The sequence below is a fragment of the Corvus cornix genome, chromosome 2 (genome assembly GCF_000738735.6).
Source record: "Corvus cornix cornix isolate S_Up_H32 chromosome 2, ASM73873v5, whole genome shotgun sequence".
NCBI classification, from domain to species: domain Eukaryota; kingdom Metazoa; phylum Chordata; class Aves; order Passeriformes; family Corvidae; genus Corvus; species Corvus cornix.
This window is the reverse complement of record NC_046333.1, coordinates 133,330,808-133,351,998: the sequence shown is the minus strand read 5'-3', so window position 1 is coordinate 133,351,998 and position 21,191 is coordinate 133,330,808. Positions and strand designations below refer to the sequence as shown.

At 44.4% G+C, this 21,191-nt stretch overlaps 1 long non-coding RNA gene across 2 annotated transcripts in view; it reads left to right on the top strand.

Annotated features, from left to right (window-relative positions):
• Window positions 1-19,990, top strand: part of LOC109145394 — a 39,401-nt gene extending 19,411 nt beyond the window's left edge. For both annotated transcript variants that reach the window (XR_005601527.1, XR_005601526.1), the window contains 2 exons: window positions 10,979-11,161; window positions 16,966-19,990. This is a non-coding gene — a long non-coding RNA (uncharacterized LOC109145394). The remainder of the gene's footprint in view (window positions 1-10,978; window positions 11,162-16,965) is intronic.
• Window positions 19,991-21,191: the final 1,201 nt, after the last annotated feature.

The following is a 21,191-nucleotide window of genomic DNA, read 5'->3' as shown; positions in this document are numbered from 1 at the left end:
GGCATCTTAGTAGCTTCCTGGGAGCTATGTGGACACCATCCATCACTAGGGTATCCCAATATGTCCCAGTGACCAGGAAAATAAAGACAGCTAAAGTGAATGGCCTGTTTTCTTGATGATCCATGGTTCAGATAAAAAATCTTGGGTATCTTGAATCAAAATTTAATGTTTTATGCACTGAAACACCCTTCCTAGCAAATGTAGTCTCAGGCTTAGTATTTAAAGCTCCCCACCTGCTTTCCAGAGTGTCAAGAAATCACATGGATGGACAAGTTGTTCCCAGTCAGCTCTGAGGTCTATGGCCCTGGTCAGTGCAAGAGGCAGGGTACTAACTGAATGGTCCAATTCTGATCCAATAGTTGTCCAGTTATGGTGCTACTTGAAGCTTGCATGGAAAAATTAGGAGAAAAAGCAGACAGTTCCCTTTTGTCCTATAGAAAGGAAAGTCTGAAGCCATTTTGCACTGTTGCGTCCCTGTTATCATTCTAGACTGTCCACCATATAAAAAAAACCGATGTAATGTGAGCTAGAGCAAAGCCTATTGGGAGGTACTAAGACAAAAATAGAAACCTCCTACACTAAATGAAACAAATGCTGTGCATGTGCTAAGACCTGTGTGAGAGAGACTGCTTGTAAATATTCTTTGCAGTCTGCGTAGGAGTTGTGTGCAGGCTGTGTCCTCCTACACAGCCTGAAGACCTCCAGCAGCAGAAAAATGAGATAAATAGACATTAATTTGGCTGAGCGTCTGGGGAGAAGGGTTTTAATATGTGCTAGAAGAAAGTGGAGATTGAAGTTATCACACTGTGTCAAGATGGACTTAAATAATAAAGGCCTGAGCTGCCTTGTACAGCTCCCATCTCATGGAGGAGGGTTTCAGGAAGGTGAGAAATAGTCTCTCACTGGATCTTTTCTCTCTTCTCTTGGCAGCTTTCTGTGTTTCTTAGCTAAAATCTCATAGAAAGATGTCACAAATTTACTGTGCATAGCAAACTTCCATTACCTGGAAATGCTCTTCCTAGCTGAAAGACTCCGTATTGGAAAAATGATTTAGCTATGTGAACCATATTGCTGAGTAGTGCCCAGCGTGGGCTGTTCTCAGGAGCGAGGGCACACGGAAGCCGTGCTGCGCGCCCCCGACGCACGTGTGCGATAAGCGGCGCTGGCCGCGCCTTCTTATCAGAGGCTGCTCCGCGCGTCCTCCTACACAGCTCTGCTACCCGACAGCACTGCCAGCCGCTGCCTCCTCGGGATGAAATTCTGCTGTGCTGCCTCAGGCAGCTTCATTCAATTTTCTACTTTTCTGGAGCTTAAACTTCCAGACAGAAAGTTGAAGAGCTACCAAGCAAGGAGTAGGAAAAAAGTTATTGACCTTAATTTTTTCCAAAATTAAGTACATGTGAGCAATTTTTTATTTTTTATGGAAAGGTGGCTTTTTTCCCTTTCTTCTTTGTCCTTCCCACCAATACCAGACCCTGTGGTTTCCAATACCTTCCCAGAGCCAGAAAACATGTGCTTTTCTCTATCTTTTTTTAAAGATGAAAGTCACTTTTCATTAATCCAATTAAACAATTTTCTTTTTAAAAATAATACAAAATCCAACACCTAGGATAAAACATTTCAAATTAAAACCTGCATATTTTCCAAGTGATAGCTAAACAAAAATAGAACTATTAAGGAGAAATTTCAGACATCTCTATACCTTTCTCACATAACTATAGACCAATAGAAGACCCATCCATATTAGAATAAGGATTGAGTGTAAGCTATTTCAATCTATTACATGAGTTAATTTTGTTAATTGTAGAAGCTTCATAGCTCCAGCAGATGTGAAAGTTCATGAATATTAAATACGAGCTCATCTCACGGAGACAAGTGTCTGGTTACACTTCATCTTTGTTTCAGCACAGCAGAGGGGCTGAGTGCTCACAGAAGTGTGCCTGGCAGCTGGACCAGAGCAATGGGAATATTCCCATTTATGTGGAAGGAATTGGGAAAACCGATGTTCTGGAAAAACAAATCTCTACTTTGTGCATGCTACAAACTGTCCACTTACAGCTGTAGCCAGTTATGCTGACACAATTAAATTGCCAAGTACGGGTGCAGCCTGAGAAGTCTCCTCTTACAAAACAATGGAGCATTTTCTAGTTGCTGGTGTAATCACGTGCCACAGGAATCTTGAATTTGACAAGTTCACTCAAAAGCTAGGTCTTACTAATACCTGCAAGGACACAGTTATGCAGGATTTCCCCTACAACAACAGCCCCTCCTACCCTGGTCTTTGGACACTGATTTCCATCACTCTACTGGATGTGATGGGTCATGGGCTGTCCTGGTGTCACAAATGACATTGCAAAGAAAGCACAGGAATGTCCTCTTGGGCATCATTGTACATGTCCATAATTTAATTTCAACAGTATCTTCCCTGTGGTCTCTCCAGAAGGGGAAGTGTGATCATCTTTGAAATTACAATGTCCTATAATGCAGACGTGTAAAATCAGTGCATCTACATTTGAACCTAGACACCTAGGTGTTCCAGGCCAGGATGGATGGTGCTTTGAACAACCTGTCGAGTGAAAGATGACCCTGCCTATGGCAGGGGAGTTTGAATAGATGATCTTTAGAGGCTCCTTCCAACCCAAACCCTTCCGTGATTCTGTGATCCTATGATTCCATGACCTCTTCTCCACTCCACTTCTCCATTTTAGATACGATAGCTATACATACAAATACATGTGCATGCACACGTATGTGCACAAAGATATGTGCATTCACTGGCCAAAATGAGACTTCAGAAGCACCAGTAAGAGCATGTACAAGTATTGGTATGAAAAAATATACAGCATGTTCCTTTTCTTATTTCTTCAATGCAGTGTTACTGCTGGTCTGGCATCCCAGCATCTACTGGGCCATTCTCAGCCTTGCACATGAACACACACATATGGGTATATGTACCCAGGAAACAGCACTGGCTGAAGACTAGATAGGACTTATACATCAGTCAGGAATTGCATCACTTCCTCCTTGATGTTGTGATACTCCCTGGAATTTCGGTGTTTCAGTAAGGAAGGAATATTTCTCAAATTTATGCAAGGACAACTATAAGCGTTGATTGATTGATCGATTGAAATTTCACCCAATCTGAAATAACATCAACTCACAAAGAACTGGAAGAAGTATGGCAAGTTGGTACCTCTGCCCTGAGCCCCGTTGTAAGTTATCTTAGGTAAATATGTAATACAAACATAAATGAATCAAGCACTATTTAAAACATGTTAGGCTGCTTACCCCACACTGTTAGAAAGCAAGCCTATGGGGCACCACATCTGCTAATCTGGTGTCTGGAGTCATCTGTGGGCAGCTGTCTTTTACCTTTGGTCTTACCTCTGTCCAGACTATGAAATGCCCAGACCCTTTGCTGGGCAGCAGCCACATTCCCCTTCACCTCATCCTGCCAGCTGAAACAAATCTGACATTTGACTCTCCTCTCATAACATAGGCTTTTCCATCCCCTGCTCATTTGTGATGCTCTTCCCTGCACCTTCAAAAAACCCCTTGCGAATGCAGGGAAACACAGCTTTCCAGCTGACATTCAAAAGAGTCCTGAACCAGGGCATTAAACTTGCCCTTGCTTTGTTGGTCAGCCTTACATCTTATACACACTAGAACAATGCTTCCTGTGTATCAGTGGCTTACAGGAATGCTGTGACTGACTAATGCAACACGATGCAGCTCATGCACCAGCTCCAGTGAGACACACCCCCATCCAGCCAGTCATCTCCTTCCCCTGGCAAATGGCTGTATTCATAGCAAGTGGTGCCCAAGAGCTGAACATCTTCATCCTTACAGCAGCCAGCCCAGAGCCCATAGCATTTACACTATTCCTACTACATCCACTACTACATTTCACCTCATTTTTGTTACCAGCCTCGTGTCATCAGTTTATGTTACTGCCTCCTTTTCACTTCTGGTGACACAGTTAGGAATAAAGCATTAAATAAGGTCCATTCCAAGTCCAGTCCTGGAGGTATTCCACCAGTATTTGTTTCTGGCACATTTTTTCTCATTCAATTAGAATTAACCCACCATTATCTTCCTATTTATCAGTGCTTTCCTTATATCAAAATTCATGTTCCTCCAATAGAAAAAAGAAATTATTTGGTTTATTTCAACATTTTAGTGCAGATTGCATTTGCCTTGCCTGAAAAGGTCAGCTATCTTATTAAAAAAGGCACGATGTTAATTTGGCATGATCTACTTTGAGTAAATTCATGTTGTATTTTATCCCATTTTCAGTTATCTCCTCTCTCCTTCAGCATAGTCTTTATGTCCACCTGATTCACAGACCTAATGCATGAGCAGGAGGGGAAAAAAGAGAAAAAGTTGGTGCCCAATTTCCCTCTGTTTCCCCAGTCTGCTCTGTATCTGTGACATTGCAGTCGCTGAAGTCCATGCCAGCAGCCTAAAACAGAAGGAACAAAACAAGGAGTAAAGTCATGAGCTCACCCATGAAGCTCTCCCATGGAGCATGGACTGTGCATCCTTCCTGACAGAACCTGTTGCCTCATGAAACTCAGAGCCTAAGGGGCTTAGTCACATATCTTAGATAGAGATGAAATATTAGCAATCATTAAAAGACAATTAAAAGGCTTATCTTTCTTCATACTCCATAAACTGTTCTCTAGCTGGGCTAGAAGGACATGAACTCCTTGGCCGAAGAACTCTTGATCAGGTGCACACCATAAATTTAACAACATTCTCTGTTTAGCTTGTCCACCATCCAGAGCAGATACCACTGCAGATGAAGAACTGCTCTTCTGCACCAGGGCCACAGCTGCATCTTCAACCTCCACAGTGCCTCTCCACTGCAGAGACACACCACTTTGGGGAATGTAGGGATATGTCGATACAGTTTGCTTTCCACACACTGCATTTGGAAGTAGACAGCATGGCAAAGCTCTTGTGTACACTCCTTGCCAAGCAAGAGCAAGCCTGGCTGGAATAGGTACTCGGTTTGGTAAGCAGGAAGGCTCTCTATTAACTCACTAAAAGGATGGTGTCTATAGATTAGGGCATGTAGGTAGGTAAGTTGCAGACACAGAGCAAGGTTTAAGGCTCTGCAGCTTGCTGGGAGTGGCTTTGTGAGAATGCACCTGGCAGGTGCACCACAGTGTGGCCAGCACTGCAGAGCGGTACAGCACCGGTGCAGCCCGGAGAGGCCCTCCTCACCCTGCCCCCCGGGCACACAGGCATTTGTCTCAGCAGCAGCACAGGAAACTGCCAAGATAGCAGGTGCCAGTGGTTAGAACAGCAGTAGTTTACATCGTCTGGAGAAGCCAGGGGTTTCATGCTTCAGGAAGGGGTGCAGCCCAGACAGGCAAAGCCTGTATGCCCCTCCAGCTGGGTAGCATTATGGGAGACAGTGACTGTCATCACTTATGTCCCCAACTGACCCAAAAATGAAGAGGTGTGCCCAGCCTGCCAGGTAAAATTTTCCAGAAGACTGGAAAAGGAGAGAAGGGAGAGGACAACTACAGTCTTGCCAAGCATGTCCCAGCCCAGGTTCCTCTGTGCGTGCAGCAGCTCAGGGAAGCGCTGCCTGTGCAAAGCTTTGTGTGCAGTCAGCCAAGCACTGAGCACTGCTTCAGGCACCTGCCCCTCGCTGTGGTGCCACCCTCTCTGCCCATTCGTACATACCCAGCTCTTCCACCAGCTCCTGACACAGCAATTTAGAGAAACAGTGATGGGCCTGCTTCCAGACACCACCTGGTTGCTGCTGGGGCAAAGTCTGCTCCAGGAATCAGACCCCCAGGAGCAGTGCAGTAGCATCCTTTCACCCCACATGTTATACATGTCTTAGTCTCAGGCTATTTCTGTGTTCTGCAGATCACAATGCCCAGGGGCCTACAGCAGAACACAGCATGCCTGGGAAGGGCAGTTTAAGACTGATTAGTCCTTCAAAACCATTTCATGGGTATTTATACAGCTGCTGTTTCCTAAACCGACAGGACTTTCTATGAGTGCAAACCCTTCCAACATTCAGTGAACATCAACAATAACAGAAACAAATGACAGATTATTTGTGTATAACTGGTATGTTGAATGGAACATAATTTATGCAGTTAAAAAAAAAAAGAAAAAAGTGCAGTGGTAGAAACAATAATGGCATGAAGCTGAGGCAGTGGAGGCTTAGGTTAGATACCAGGAAAAGGTTCTTCACCCAGAAGGTAGCTGGAAGAGGCTCTTCAGGGAAGTCGTCGCAGCACCAAGCCTGACAAAGTTCAAGAAGCATTTGGACAACACTCCCAGGCACATGGTGTGATTCTTGGGGTGTCCTGTGCAGGGCCAGGAGTTGGACTCAATGATCCTTGTGGGTACCTTCCAACTCAGCAGATTCTATGAGTCTATGATTCTAAATAAAAAAACAGTTCTCACTTCATCTCATTATGAGCTTGAATTTTACAGCTGACTATCACAAAATAGACTAGAACCTTTTAGCACTTTTGATACTGTATAACCTATAAAACCCTTTATTTAGAAAGAAAACTTAAAACATATTGAGAAGAGAGCATTTTCCTTCCTGCTGTGAAATTAATGTACTAGCTCCCTCATGGCCAAGTGGTAGAGAAATATAAAAGTGATTTTGCCCAAATACTGATTTCTCTGTTGCACTTTGTTAAGTAGAGCTGATACATCACTCCTGGTGTTCTCTTTGGATAATGTCAAACAATAGTGAGGCAGAAAATGCAGACTTCAAATAAGGCAGGACAATAATACTATAATAAAACAATTGTCTCTGAGTTTCTTTAACAACATTTATTGTTAAACAACTGCACTGAAATCCACCTCAGCTTACCAGCTTTTAAATGAAACAATGAACAAACAGTCCCAAAACTACTGACATTTTGACTATGACTTTTAAAATACATTCATCTTTATAAAGGTTAATCTAAAATATCTTGAGAGCTCTCTCACTTTCTTTCAACTTATTCGAGTCCCTCAGCAACCAGGACATAGTCGCTCCATAAAAACTATGCCTCCTAAATGCTAGATTTGAAGAGGATCTTGCCTCAGAAGACACTGCATATGGTGGCAAGGGACAGCTCTTGTTTTTCTCGACATTTTCACAGCTTGGCATTTCAGAGAAAAAAGAGCTCGTTAAACAGCTAGTTAATATGCTGAGAATGACCTTGCAAAGAGAAAACAGCATGAGAATAAAGTTCTTGTGAAACTCGTACTTATGTATGGCAGCTTGGATAGACTGAAAAAGGATGGAAAATGGTGTGGAGTGTCCAAAGTTTCAATCCCCCTGCCTCTGACTTTGCCCAAGCAAGCTCTCAATCTGCCTTCCTGTATAAGAAAGAGTTTTATGGACAGATCTTACATATCTCTGTGCTTTGCAAAAAGGCTGGTGCCCCATGATGGCCACCCTGGAGGCTAGGCTCCAACTATGGCCTTCATTCCAGCTGGTGATCCCCAGTCCATGCTGACCACAGCAATAGGAGTTTCCCCCAGTACAGGGTTTGGTGGAAAGAACATACCATGTGTTAATTTAAAAAGACTGAAAAACGGAATCCAGCACTTGAAGAAAAAGTCTTTGAAGAAGATATGTCTGTGGTCTGACACCAATCAGATCCCTCTGTCCTGCTAACACTTTTGAACTGGAGAACACGCCCTTACCAGAATATATGCTCTCCCTGAGGACTTAATACAGATGAAAACTTCAGGGACCAGATTCTCAGATGGTATAAATTGGCATAATTTCATTAACTGAACCAGCTAGACCCTAATCTCTGGTTGCTGCAAGCTGCATTTGGGATACTTCTTTTCCTACACTTTTCTGGATAACTATCATCCTTCTGTCTGACCACCATTATATTATGGTAACCACAGAACAGTGTTTTTTCCCCTAGATGCGATCTCTCCACGAAACAAAGAGTTGTCAGAAGCCTCAGGAAATCAGCTGGTCCATCATCTACTCTGCAGCAGGATTAGCTGCAGCTGCACTGTAGACTTGTTCTGTACCTTCAGATACCACAGCCTACAGATATTCCCAGGAGTTTTGGTTTTAATGACTGGGCAATTTCATCCATAGCAAGATGAAAAGCAGAGGGAATCCGAACCCTTACAGGTGCAGAGCAGATTTAGAGGCAGCTGCTCACCGAGATCCCACCTGGATATTGGAGTGGGATTGAGCTGGGAAATAGCAAGGAGCTCAAACTGCACCCTGGGATCCACCAGAAGCACTTTCTCATGTTTGCACAGGCAAGCGTAGCAAACTGGCTCTGGCTGCTGCTGTCAGTGATATTCTGAAACCTTGGAAGAAATGGAAGATACTCTGTGTGGTTGGGCCAAGGAATTATTTGGGTTCAGCTGATGTGCGTGGACTAAGGACTCAACAGTACTCCGAAGCTGTGGGATTTTAGTCATCATTCTGCTTTCTTCTGCATGCTGTAAGCTGGTTGTTACTCCAGCTATCACACAACTGGGTCTTAGCTCTCTCCAGACTAATTTTTTTTATATGTGGCAATACTTACAGTGAAGATACTGACAGCTTTTTACCGGCTAGGCTCGTAGTTCAATGCCTTAGAAAGGCTCGGGCAGCCTAGAGAGGTAGCACGGGCAATCTAGCATGTCAGTAGCTCTAAAAGCAGCAAATAGTAGCTGCAAAGCTGATACCACCAGCAGAACCAAAGAGGGAGAAATATAGTCTTCAGTTTCCCAATTCCTGCAATTAGAAGCTTTCAAACAGAAACAGATGTTCGCAGAAGGGGTGCAAGCCAAAGAGGGTGGGGCCCCCTCTTCGGCCCTTCTTTTATTCGGAGAAGGGGAAAGGGGCGGACTGGGGGTGGACCCAGGGTGAGCGGCCAATCAGACACTGCTAAAGAGTTTGAGTTACATTTGGTTTTGCCCATGCTTGGAACAAAGGCGTGCAGGAGCACATGGCAGAGGCAAGTGCTGGCTTGTCTTGGGGAGGGGGAAGGAAAGCTTGGAACAGGCAGCAACATGGCACTAAGTTCCTGATGGATTCAGTCAATGATTTATCAAAGACAAAACTAGCCACAAGTGAAAGACTAAGATCTGTGAAAGATCACTTCTTCAAGTAAAACCCACGAAACTGAATTACTGAATGCAAAGAGTCCTCCAGGGAGAGCTCTTCTGTGCAGAAGAAAATAATTGCCATTTTTCATTTGTTCTACCAACATTTTATCTTATGCTCAGCTGTATTTTGCACACCTAAACCAATAGCAAGACACCAGATCAAGTGCCCTGACTTTGCAGTAACACCCCCACAGCTGAAAAATAGAATCATGTATGCTGACTGCATTGATGACACAGACAAAAAAGAGAAGTCCTTTTTGCCAATAGAACCACTACCATATGATTATTAATTTACTTTAAGTTTAGCAAATCACCCTCCAGTAATTACTAGCTTAATCTAATCTTGCTTGCATTTTAACACCCAATTAAAAAGACATATACCACAATAAGCATAAAAAATCAACCAACCTGCAGCAGCACTGAACACATAAACATGTCCACAAACCTGAATGGGAAATAACACCTGACAGAAGTTCTCAAGAAGATGATGTTATCTGTCATTTCTGTTGGAGCCTCCCTGTAACTTAAATCTGAATAGAGCATGCATGGACTTTCTCCAATACATACAAGGGCACAAGTCATAACCAAAAAATATCAGTCAAATTTTTCTGGAGCATCCACAGGGAGATGGTATTGTGTGTTTTTTACTGCTCTAAAGGCTTGGTAGAGATATTTCAGTGGAAGTGCTATCCTTCAGGATTTCTTCAGCCCAAAGCTGGACACAATTAATAAAGTACTGAGGCTTGCTGAGGTCCAGGATCTGGGCATTTGTATAAGCATGTCCATGCTTGTGTGTGAAAGGGGAAGGCAAGTAAAGCCATAAAACCACATAATGTGTCAAGACATCAATTATATTAATTATTTTTTCCAGCAATTACACAAAGTCTACAGCTTTAATTCAAATTAATTTATAATAGCTCTAGACCTCTGACCCATGTCAGAAAAGACAGTCATCAGCTTCCCGATGTGGCAATCTCAGACAGGGGGTTTCTGTTCTCCAGGGGGTCAGTCATAAGCTGAAGATCTCAGCTGAACCACCACTATGAGCTACTTGGAAAGCAGCATCCTCCTCGCATGGTGGTGTAGAAACACAACAAGAATTACCACAGCAGCTCATAAAAAAGACCAGGACACAACTAGAGGGCCAGGCTCCTGTTCCTGTAAGGGAGGTGATGCAGTGATCCCATGCACTGAGCTAGGATTACAACGCACAGCCTGAGATCCTGACCTTCTCCTCTTCCCTGCACTTCTTTGCCTTCTTGAAGTTCACAGTCTTCTCCTGAAGAAGATACTTGGCTGACCTGAGCACTGCTTTTCCCAAAAGGAAGCCAAAGGAGATGGCAGAGGTGACTAGCACCCCATTCCATGATAATTCAGTGACCGGTGAGCACTTGCCCACAAAGTGGAAGGCTACCTCTCAGTTCCCCCTCCTCAGCATGATCACAATCCAGGCTTTCCCTCTGCCCTCTACCCTCAGGCTTGTTCTCACTTCCTGCTCCAGATCTGCCTCCCTGTCTGGGCCCAGCTCTGCTTTTGCCAGCCCCAGTCCTGGTGGTTAGAGAATACAAATTGTAATGAAAGCCGTGGGTCTGAAGGCCTTCGGGACAGAAGGAGTATTGGATCCAGGTGCTTCCCAACACTAACCAAGGATGTCAGCCATTATGCTTGAGTGGTAAGCGGAAGTGCCACCAATAAGGGCCACATCCTAATAATGGCAGCTACAGTGCTTTGTGATGATCTCAGAGATGTGCATAGAGGTAAAACCAGGCTGTAAAATGGTGGATTTCAGGTTTATTCATGCTAAAAGTCTAGATGTTGAGGGAGTTTACATGTGCCTACTTTCTCAGTACATTCTCTTCATTTCCTGCATGCCTAGGGAATATAGGTACTTTACAGAACCACAGAATATTCTCAGTCGGACCCACATGGATCATCAAGTCCACCTCTTAAGTGAATGGACCATATGGGGATCGAATCCACAGCCTTAGCATTATTAGCACCAGGAGCTAATAGAGTTAGGCTGTACTGAAGAGAATGCCTTTTGGATTACTTTCTGGAGGTAAGGCACCTATATTTCACCAAAATCCAATTTCAAGCACTCTGGCTTTCACTGAAAGTTGCTACTGAAACAGATACTCAAGAGTTTCATATCATAACAGCAATGTGTAGTCTTGGTTTATTGGGATAGGGATTAGAAATGGCATTAAGTTTAATTTTAAATGAACCCAAACTAAATATGAGAAGACAAATATTGTCATTCTGCCAGGGTGTTTCAAATCATGTGTTATATGCCTGGTTTTAAGCATTGGAGCTTAGGTGTTAAAGACAAAGGTATATACTGCCTCAGGAGAGTTCAGTAAATCCCTTTTCCTAAAAGATGCTTCATGTAACAACCTAATTTAGCCCCAGTGTAATTCTGCTGCTTTCAATCCCAAGAGTTCATTTTGTTTGCTGTGTGTTTCCAAGCTGAGAAAAAAATATGAAAAATCCCTTTCTGTGTCACAGCACCTCTCATGCTAAAGTCTAGGCACACACACATGATCTGTGACATATTTGCTGTACTGTGGACCGGGGAACTGTATCTTTCAAGAGAGATCTCCCAAGATTAAGCCTCAAAACATTCTGTGTGACCTTGGGAAAAGCACTTCATTTTTCTCTGGCTAGGTCTATTGTATAAATTAAACCCTGCCAGGGGGATGTTCCAGGGCATTGGAATTCAATCCTGTATAAACTGTTGACATAATCCTTGGCATCAGTTTCGCTGAAGCCAACTGGCAGTGTCCCAGACAATTCCCCACACAGCTCAAGAGTCAATGCAACCCAAGGCCATCCCCAGCAGACGTGAAGAGGCAGCCCCTCCACTTTGGAGGGAAACTCAGGGAATACAGCCTGCCCTGTGCCAGCCTCTGTGCTCAACAGCGAGCCTGGGCATGTTTTGTTGATGAGCATAAACACATCTGATCCATCTAAAATGGGGGTAATGTATAATTTCCTTTATAAAGACCTGTGCGATTTAAGCATGCAACTACCGTTACAATTATTGCATACACATAGCTGGACTCCCCATAAGATTATTTGAAAGCACTTGTAAATGAACTGTCTTTCCCCTCTCTGAGTAGCAGGGAACAGCTGCCAGAAAATACATCCTACAGGAAATTCATGCTCACACCTACATATAATGCCTGCCAGAGAAAAAAAAAGGGAGTAGTACGGTGGCCTATGTAGCAAGATTTCTGATTTCCTGCTTTGTAGGTGCAGGTGAAAAGATGTTTATGCATCTCCTTCCTGTGAGACAGCAGGGTGGCCTTGTCCATCTCCAGAGGTCCTTCGCTTTAGCTGATGCTCTCTTTCCCACCTGTCAAACTTGCTATGGCCATAGGAGCCACGTGTGCTTGTGTGATGGATGCGCTTTCAGCACTGCAACAGCTTTGTGCCAACCATTCTCTCTTCCAAAAAAGAGCTCAGTTGGTGATGCTGCAGATCTGCTCTAAAGGCCAGTAAGCAATAACCTGCAATTAATGCAGAGGAATGGAAAGGAAGTAGAAGCAGAGGGAAAGCCCCCATCTCCTTCTAGAGCCACTGCTTCCCTTAATCCTTGTCAGGTATTCTGGAGCTCTTCACCCTGTTTGAGCCTGTCACTTGAAAACATTTTACTTACAGATCCTACCAGATGCACAAACAATTGGTATCTCCTCCAAGTGCTTTGGACTTCAGTGGGTTAGAAGCTGGGTTCAAAGTATAAGTCATATTTCATCCACCATATTCCAGCCCACAGAGAAACGCATGGGACGCTGGAGCTTTGTAACAACTCCTACTGGCATTAATTACCAGCCTCCACAGTCAAGGGCTACCTTTTTGGCCAAATGGACACACAAATGATGGCCAACACTAAGCCTCTTCTGTTTGCTCATCCTGAAGCAGCAGGCTCCGTCACTTTCCCACACTCTCCTGCCAAACAGAATTGAACTGGCTACTCCTGATTTAAATTTGTGCAACTTTATATGTAAGTAGTCTTTCTAATCAAAAAACACATACATATACTTGATTAGAAATATAGGATAATAGGGTGTGCAATATGATACTGATACTTTCAAACAATCCTATTTTGGAAATGGGCCATTCTAAGACTTTTGTTCCCAGCAGCATACACACAATTTCCTTCAGAGCTGTCAGCCTTCACTTCTGTACACACTCTGTGTGCAGGTGCATTATAGTCCACAGCTGGAATTGTTTTGTATTAAATACTTTCTGTGTAAAAAACAACAAAAATCGAACTGGTGATAATTATTATAGCAGTTCTTTCTCCAAGATTATGGAAGAAACCAATCTTTGACAAAGGAAGGCACTCAGCTATGTCTTGAGCCAGTAAACAGTTGTCTAAGAGTTCACTAGCCCATTTTACAGAGGGCTCGTGTTTGCAAGAGGCTTTCATCCTAAAACCATGCCCTCCGCGTAGATGATCCTGTAGCCGTCATCATCTGCTGCTCTCTCATCTCAGTTCTGAATGAAGGAATAAAAATATTCTCGCACACTTCGAAGGACTAGCTTCCAAAGAAATCTTACAGCTGCCTAGAAGACAGTATGGTTCAGACAGTGGAGAATTGATGGACTGACTGTAACAGGACTTACTCCATCACCACACCTCTCTCTCTTCTGATGGCAATATAGAAGTAAATAATGATCCTACAAAAGCTGAGTTTGGCACTAGCTTTGTATAAAAAATGAGGATGCTTCCTTACTCTCAGAAATTTTTAAATTAGATGGATTATCAGCTACTAGGCTACATTTTTTAAGTGTTCTTTTGGCCAAGTGCCCCTGCAGACTGTAATGAATTGTCCAAAACCCTCTTCTCCTCACTATTCCCAAAGCTGACACTTTCTACAGCATTTACAAACTGCTGCACTTTTCAGAAAGGCAGAAATACTCTCAAATTTAGCTACATGTTTGGCAACCTCTATCCCAGACGTTCACAGGACTCCAGCCATTGCTTCTCCCACTTCACAAAAAGAGTTGCTTTTGACTGACAAAGCTTGAATTTTGACTCAGCCAAACCACAGCACAGGTACATAAAATCTGTGGCCAGTTGGCACCAGCTCAATCCTGGAGTTGATGGTACCTGCCCTTCAGATTTTCCAAAGGAGAGTAACCCTTGCGTCACGCTATTCAATGCCTCTTTTGTTCTGGTTTTAATCCTGTGTCCAGCCAGGGGTTTATGTGACTCCTGAATTGCTGTCAGCAGGAAAGATGCCACTCGGTGCCATTTACAAGAGATTCAGCACCTGCAGGCTCAAGCTATGAGTCAAAAACCACAGCTATGGGAAAGTAACTTATGCACAGAGCAGGAAAAGCAAGTATGTCGAAGTAATGCCTGTTATTCAGAGAAAAGCCAGTGAGATGAAGGCAACTGTATTGTTAAGAAGATACATGATAAGAAAGAGAGAATGCAGGTATTATAGGCTGAAACCAACTCCATTTTTATTTTTTAAAAAATAACGTGAAACAAAACCGTATGTGATTTATTATAGAAAAGGAGACATTTGGTCCAAGTAATATTGGTTTCATTAAGCAAAAAAATTAAATGATATCACTTGTTTTTAGTGGACCAGCTGTGGAAGAGGACGATCCGGGGTGGCTGAATCGGCCTCGGCTGGGCGCTCAAGCACTCCCGCCCACCCAGGCGCAGCCATTTCCTGCTTCTTCCCAAGGCTCAGCTCTCGGGCTCCCGCCCGGCGCGCCGCGGACCTCCGTGAGGCGGAGCGAGCGGCCCGTGCAGCGGCGCCATGGCGGCCCCGGCCCCGGCCCCGGCCCCGGCCCCGGCCCCGGCCCCGGCCCCGGCCCCGGCCCCGGCCCCGGCCCCGGCCCCGGCCCCGGCGCAACGCCGCCATCTCGCGGCTGCGAGCGCGGCCAAAGGGCCCCCGCGGCGGGGAGCGGGTCTGTGAGGGGGCTGCGGGTCAGGGACAGCGAGGGCTCCGCCGGGAGCGGGAGCGGAGGGGCTGGGAACAACGGAGGGATAAAACCCACAGGATCAGGGGCGCCAGAGTGCCTCGTGAGTAAGGGCCGGGCTGCGGGCCGCCTGCGGCCTTCATGAGGAGCGCGCCTCTCACCTGAGACGAGCAGGGCAGCTTTTTTTTTTTACATAGAAATTGACATCTTCCCGGAAAATTTAGTAAGGGAAATGAAAAATAAAAAAAAAAAAAAGGGGGGGGGGGGGTGAGAGAGGAAATTTCAAAACCAAAAGGGCAGATGGGAAGAAAGAAGAACTTTCTCGCTCTCTGCTGGCTCTGTAATAGCCAGATGCACTTTGGTGTTATTTCACAGAATCACACAGTCAGTTAGACTGGAAAAGGCCTCTGAGATCGTCGAGTCCAACCTATGACTGAACACCACCATGTCAGCTACACCAGGGCACTGAGTACCATGTCCAGGCTTTCCTTAAACACCGCCAGGGACAGTGACCCCACCACCTCCCTGAGCAGCCCATTTCAGTGCCTAATCACCCTTGCTATGCAGAAGTTCCTCCTAATGTCCAACCTGAACCTCCCCTGGCACAGCTTGAGGTGAAGTCCTCTTGTCCTGTCGCTGGCTGCCTGGGAGAAGAGGCCAATCCCCACCTGGCTACCTCCTTTCAAGAGTTGTAGAGCACAGTAAGGTCCCTCCTGAGCTTCCTCAGACCTTGCAGATACCCTGTAGAGAGAGGGCTGCTCCACCCCATTTCCCTGCCAAACTTCATTGCTTTGAAATTTCTCATAGCATTTGCCTGCTTCTGGCTGAATTTCAGTTTGAAATTTTCCTAAAAATAGTTGTGCCAGGACCAGAAACAGTCAGGGGTGAAACACTTCTTCTTGCCCAAGTTAAAATCATGTACAGTCATTTTGTACCGTCAAACCCACACATTGGTGCAAAGTTGAATGAGTCCCTACTTTGGGGCATGAATTTGGTAAGGAGCCAAAGGAATGTAGCTTTAGCCCAAACTATTAAAATGTTAAAAGATGTAGAAAATGTTCTTCTCAGTAGGAAATTTTTAGACTTTGGCAGCTAAAATCCTTGGAGATGTATTAAATTCCAGCACAGGACTACCATGTAAAGATGACTTTCCCTTCCAGTGTTGTGTTTGGGTGCTGCAGGCTGCAGCTATATGGTTGGGTGCCTTGAAGCTCTCCATCTGGTGGTTTGTGTGCTTAACCACCCTTAGTGATGGTTCACAGAGAGCGGCAGCTCAGTGCCATCAGCTTAGGGACTGTTACACCCTCCACTCAAGCAGAGGTGGGTGTCATACCATAGATGTTTCAGCTGCACACCTGTGACCCACACAGGTGTGGATATAAGGCCATGTGGTGGATTTGTTTTCCAATTTGGTCTGTAAAAACCTGCGCAGTTAAACATTCACAGAAGTTAACATTAAGGTCACAAAGCCACATAAACCACTCCAAAACACGGAGGTTGGCTGTGCTACCATCATTCCAGCCCTTGTGCATGAGCATTACAGGCCATCTGAACCTTAGACATCTGGCTTTGGCTGGATGGGGTTCAGTCTGTGGTACCCTCTATATACCACAGTGATGGAAGCCCTGGGCATGTAAAGATCAGTGCCATAGCAAGTCCATATGAAATTGGAGAGGGAGTCATGCAGCTTAGTGTCTGAGCATGAGGAGCTCAGGTGCAGCCAAACCGCAGCCCGACCCTCCCATAGCTCACTATGCCACGCTTCCTCATGTTCTTCAGGGGCATGAGCAGGACAAGTAATTTTGTAGTCTCTGAGAGGTCAGATGTTTCTGAACGTAAGGTGGACATTAAGAACTCAGCATTTCTGCTGCATCTCCAAAATAAGAGAGCTCACTAATTCATACAAACATGCCTTTTCAGTTTGCAATGAGCTCTGCTACTGAGACCTCCGTGACTTGGAGGAGGACAAGGACATTCAGCTTCCATCGGGGAAAACAGCTTTCACCCACCACAAGCACACAGCAGTACAATCTTAGAAACGCGGACCATCGCATCGCGCTTCTCTGCCACTGAGGAGTAAGTCGGGCAGCAGCGAGGATTTCCCTCTCCCGGAGCCGCCGCAGCTCTTCCTGCGCGGTCAGAGCCCACCCCCTGCTGGGGGCTCGGCTCCGGCTGCCAGCGCCGCCGCATTCCTGCCCTCCCTGCGCTCCGCAGGCTCATGGCATTTGTATCCGCATCTCACAATTTCCGTCTGGCTGCACAGCAGGCAGTTCCAGGGCTCACAAATACCCGGTTTGTAGTTGACAGCACGCTGCTTTCCTACACACAGCCATGCTCTGCTGTCTCCAGCAAAAACTGGGGAGAGACTCAAGCCATTAGTTTTGAGGACTTGTGAAAAAAATTATATCAAAAGAATCCTTCCCTTCTACATTTTGTTATATGCAAATAATAATGAGTTTGGTTTGTTTGTTTGGGGTTTTTTAATATATATTTGCTGTAGTTTTGGAGTTCACTCCAGATGTGTGAATATCAGACGTCATTGCTATAGCTCCAGTAGGGAAGCAGCTTATCTGGAGGGTCAGGGAAATCCCAACCTCTGGTTGCCCTGGTTTCTTTCAGTGAGGAGCAAATGTTGAGGCCATGAAAATTACCAGCTCTTTGTCACTGGAAATCTTACACGTTTGGGAAGTGACTAAGCTGTGGGTTTGGGGAGACTGCCTTTTATAGATGAACAAGAAAAGAATGTTCAGTTTGTGTGAAGTTAGAGACCAAAAATCTGAAAATGGTAGCAGAGCTCTGGAAAACCTCTGGAGTGGGTTGTCTGTAAGGGCCAATAGGTGGAGAGAGGGCACAGCAGATAGCAGAAACATTGCTTCTATAGGTTTGACTTGGATTGATTTTTCTCATGAACACAGAAACTATTTCAAACCCTGAAACTCAAGCTTTTAGTAAATTACAGGTCTTCCTTTATGTATCCAGTTGTGATACACATGAGAATACTGCTTGGATTCCACCAGATTAAGTTGGCTGTGGGAAGGCAGTCCAAATATGCTTCATAGGGCATGTAATGAAGGTCTTGATAGTCCTATATCTAGAACAAACCAGAAAATGCTGTCAATTGACCAGCTTACTTTCAGACAAATTCATAAAATCATGTTACCATGCAGTTCTCATGACAAATCAGTAACATGCTGCAGGGAGATCTCCTGTGAGTTTCTGTCTTGCCTATTCAATAGCACAAGAAATTTCTCTGAGAGTATCTGGTGGGAAAACCATTTCCACTGTAGCCTGAGATTACCTAGACTACAAGGGTTCCACCAGAAACTGCCGCTCCAGGAGGTCCCACAGATCAGCTGTCTAGGCAGAATAAGTCTTTCTGCTTTACTTCTGTTTGCATTGATTTTCAATAGTGCTCATGTTTCTGCCAAGGCTCACAGGAAGGAAGGCCTGCAGGGCTTTAACCATCAGTTTGAACTGATTTTGTGCTGACTCTTGGACCCACAGGATATCATTTCTGGTCAGCTGTAGCCTTTCCTGCATGCCAGCACATTAAGTGGTGACTCTCTGCATTTCTGAGAACTGTAGGTTATAATTTCTAGTAAAATAAACCATTTCTTTCTACTTTTCTACTATTCTACTGTTTTACCAAATGAATCAATAAACGATTGGAGCTCCAATGTCAAGCACTGCTGTACCTTGCCTAGAAGCCTGAACTGGCAGCAGTGAGGAACTTCTACCTGCAGGACTCATCTCACCTTGTACTTCTGTTCTCACCTTTGACTTGTCCTAATGTAGTATCCCTGGGGCAGGAGCTGACTTCTGCCTTGTGTTTGTCCCACACCCAAATGATCCTGCTCCTTAAACAACAGGGCTTCTGATTCTTTAACACATTTTCATAATCCCAAGGGAACCTTCAAGTCCTGCTGGGGTAAGAGGTGCCACATTGGCAAACAGCCTGCAGGCTATGTGATGGCTAATTTATTGGCACAAAATTACAGGCTTATCTGAGCCATAGCCTGCTACTGCATATCCATCCAGGAAGTATGGGGTGTTCTTTCCATATTTTTTGATTTCCTGGTTTGGCAGGATTCAGGTTTTCTGATAAAGTTACGAACTCAGTTGACAGGCTAAACCAAAATAAAGTCAGAGTAGACAGAAATTGTAACTGGAAATAAATGTTGGCAACTCTGAAATAAATACCAATTTTGACCTCTGATTTTTTGATAAAATCAAGACATAGAATTCCACCTCGCTTCCCACCAGGGCAGCTAGCAAGAACCAGAACAGCACATAACTCTGACGAGTCGTGCACATGCATAGGTAGGAGCCAGATACTAAGCAATGTTCATAGCCCAGTGGGATGGAAGGAAGCAGCCTTCAGCTGGGGCTTCAGGGTACTGCTGTCGTGTAAATTGGAAGCAGCTCCATTCTGTCTCCCCCGTAAGTGATAAACAAGGCATGAAAGCAGTAAGATTGAATTATGTCATTCTTGAGCAGAGTATGCTCCTTTAATGGGCTGCAATTTGTTCTACTAGCTTTGGAAGCTAGCATGCAGGTATTTCACACTTTTGGCTAACTATGCATTTGTTGACTTCTCAGATGTCATGTGAAGGGCCTGCTCTCTGTCTTCTCTGTCTGTGACGGCCATATAGGCTATGCCAAAAATACAGCCAAGACAAGCACTTTGCTCCGGATGTAAGCTGCCCAGATTGTAACTCCTGCACACAGGAGTTCAGTAACAGGCTTCAGTAAGTCTGAAAACCAGCATAAAACACAGATTTCTCTGAACTTAAAACTTTGCTGGTTTTACAGTGTGTTATGTTTCTGGGCAGGAAATCTTGTTTAGATGCCAAGTTGGTAGGATATTCAGTACCCCCATATAAAATGTTTATAGTTGGGCGTGTATATCTAAGTTCACCCTTCTGTTGCTACGTTAACATGATTAAAAGAATCCCCTGTCTGAGAATCAATCAGGCAGCTGCAGAGTGCAGAGAAATTCCTTCCAATAAACAGTGTAAGCATGAGAGAGCCATTCCTGTCAGGGCCTCAGATCCAGAGTTCCTCCCAGTATCTTCAGCATTTCCTGGCATATAGACTTGAGCTTTTATTTAGTTGATCATTTTAAATGACAGAACTGTGATTAAAACTATGCACATCATTTGTTTTCACAGTATAAACCAGAAGCTTGATCTTACCCTAACAAAGGCAGATCCTTAGTGGTTCTAGTATCACAACACAGCAGTAACTAAATGGCAGACATCAGATTATTTTTCATAAATATGTGCTTTTATAATTTTTCAGAAGTATAAAATTTGCATGTACATTTGTAAATTATATATGTGGCTCAGTTGCACAAAACAATGTATCTTCTCATACTAGGTAATATATTTACATTACACTATTACAACTATAGGGTTGTAGAAGGTTAGCTTTACAAATATCCTGTCCTCATTCATCTCTTATAACGACATGCAAAAACATCTCCATTATGTAGTTTGCAAACATGCCAAACTAGTGTATAAAATACACTCCACGGTTAAATGATCTTACTACTCCATGAGCAGGAGCCATGTGGTCATCCTTATATGAAAATTAGCCTCCTTATACCACTTTTACATTCAAAAATACTTGCTCATTTATAGAAGCTGAAATAAGTTTTAGAGAGCCTTTTCAAAAGTATCCTTGGTTTCCATTTGCTACCCATTATTGCAGAAAGCCTTTTTATAAACTGAGTATCTTAATAAGGAGACTTGACAGAGCAGGCTCACAGACGTGCAAAGTGAGCTCCTCCCCAAAGCTGCAATGTCCTGTGGGACAGACAGAACCTCCACCAGCCATTGCAACTGCCCAGCTCCAGGTGTTTTTCAGTCTGGGTGCCTTCGGGAGTTCCACCTGTTGCTGAATGTCTCAGGCTTTGCAGAAGTGTGTTTGACTGAGGACTAGATCCACAGCGGCCATAACCCCTGTTTGCATGGTGGCTGTGTCACTGCCATCCTGCAGCCTGTGTGCTGCTTACAAGAGGTCACTGATGACAGTACATTTGGTCCTGTCACAGTCTCTTTTTATGTGTCTCAAACCCCCCCATAGAGCATGGCACATTAAGCAATCGGCTAAGCAAATTGGGCCCAGGAGTGCAGTAGAGCATA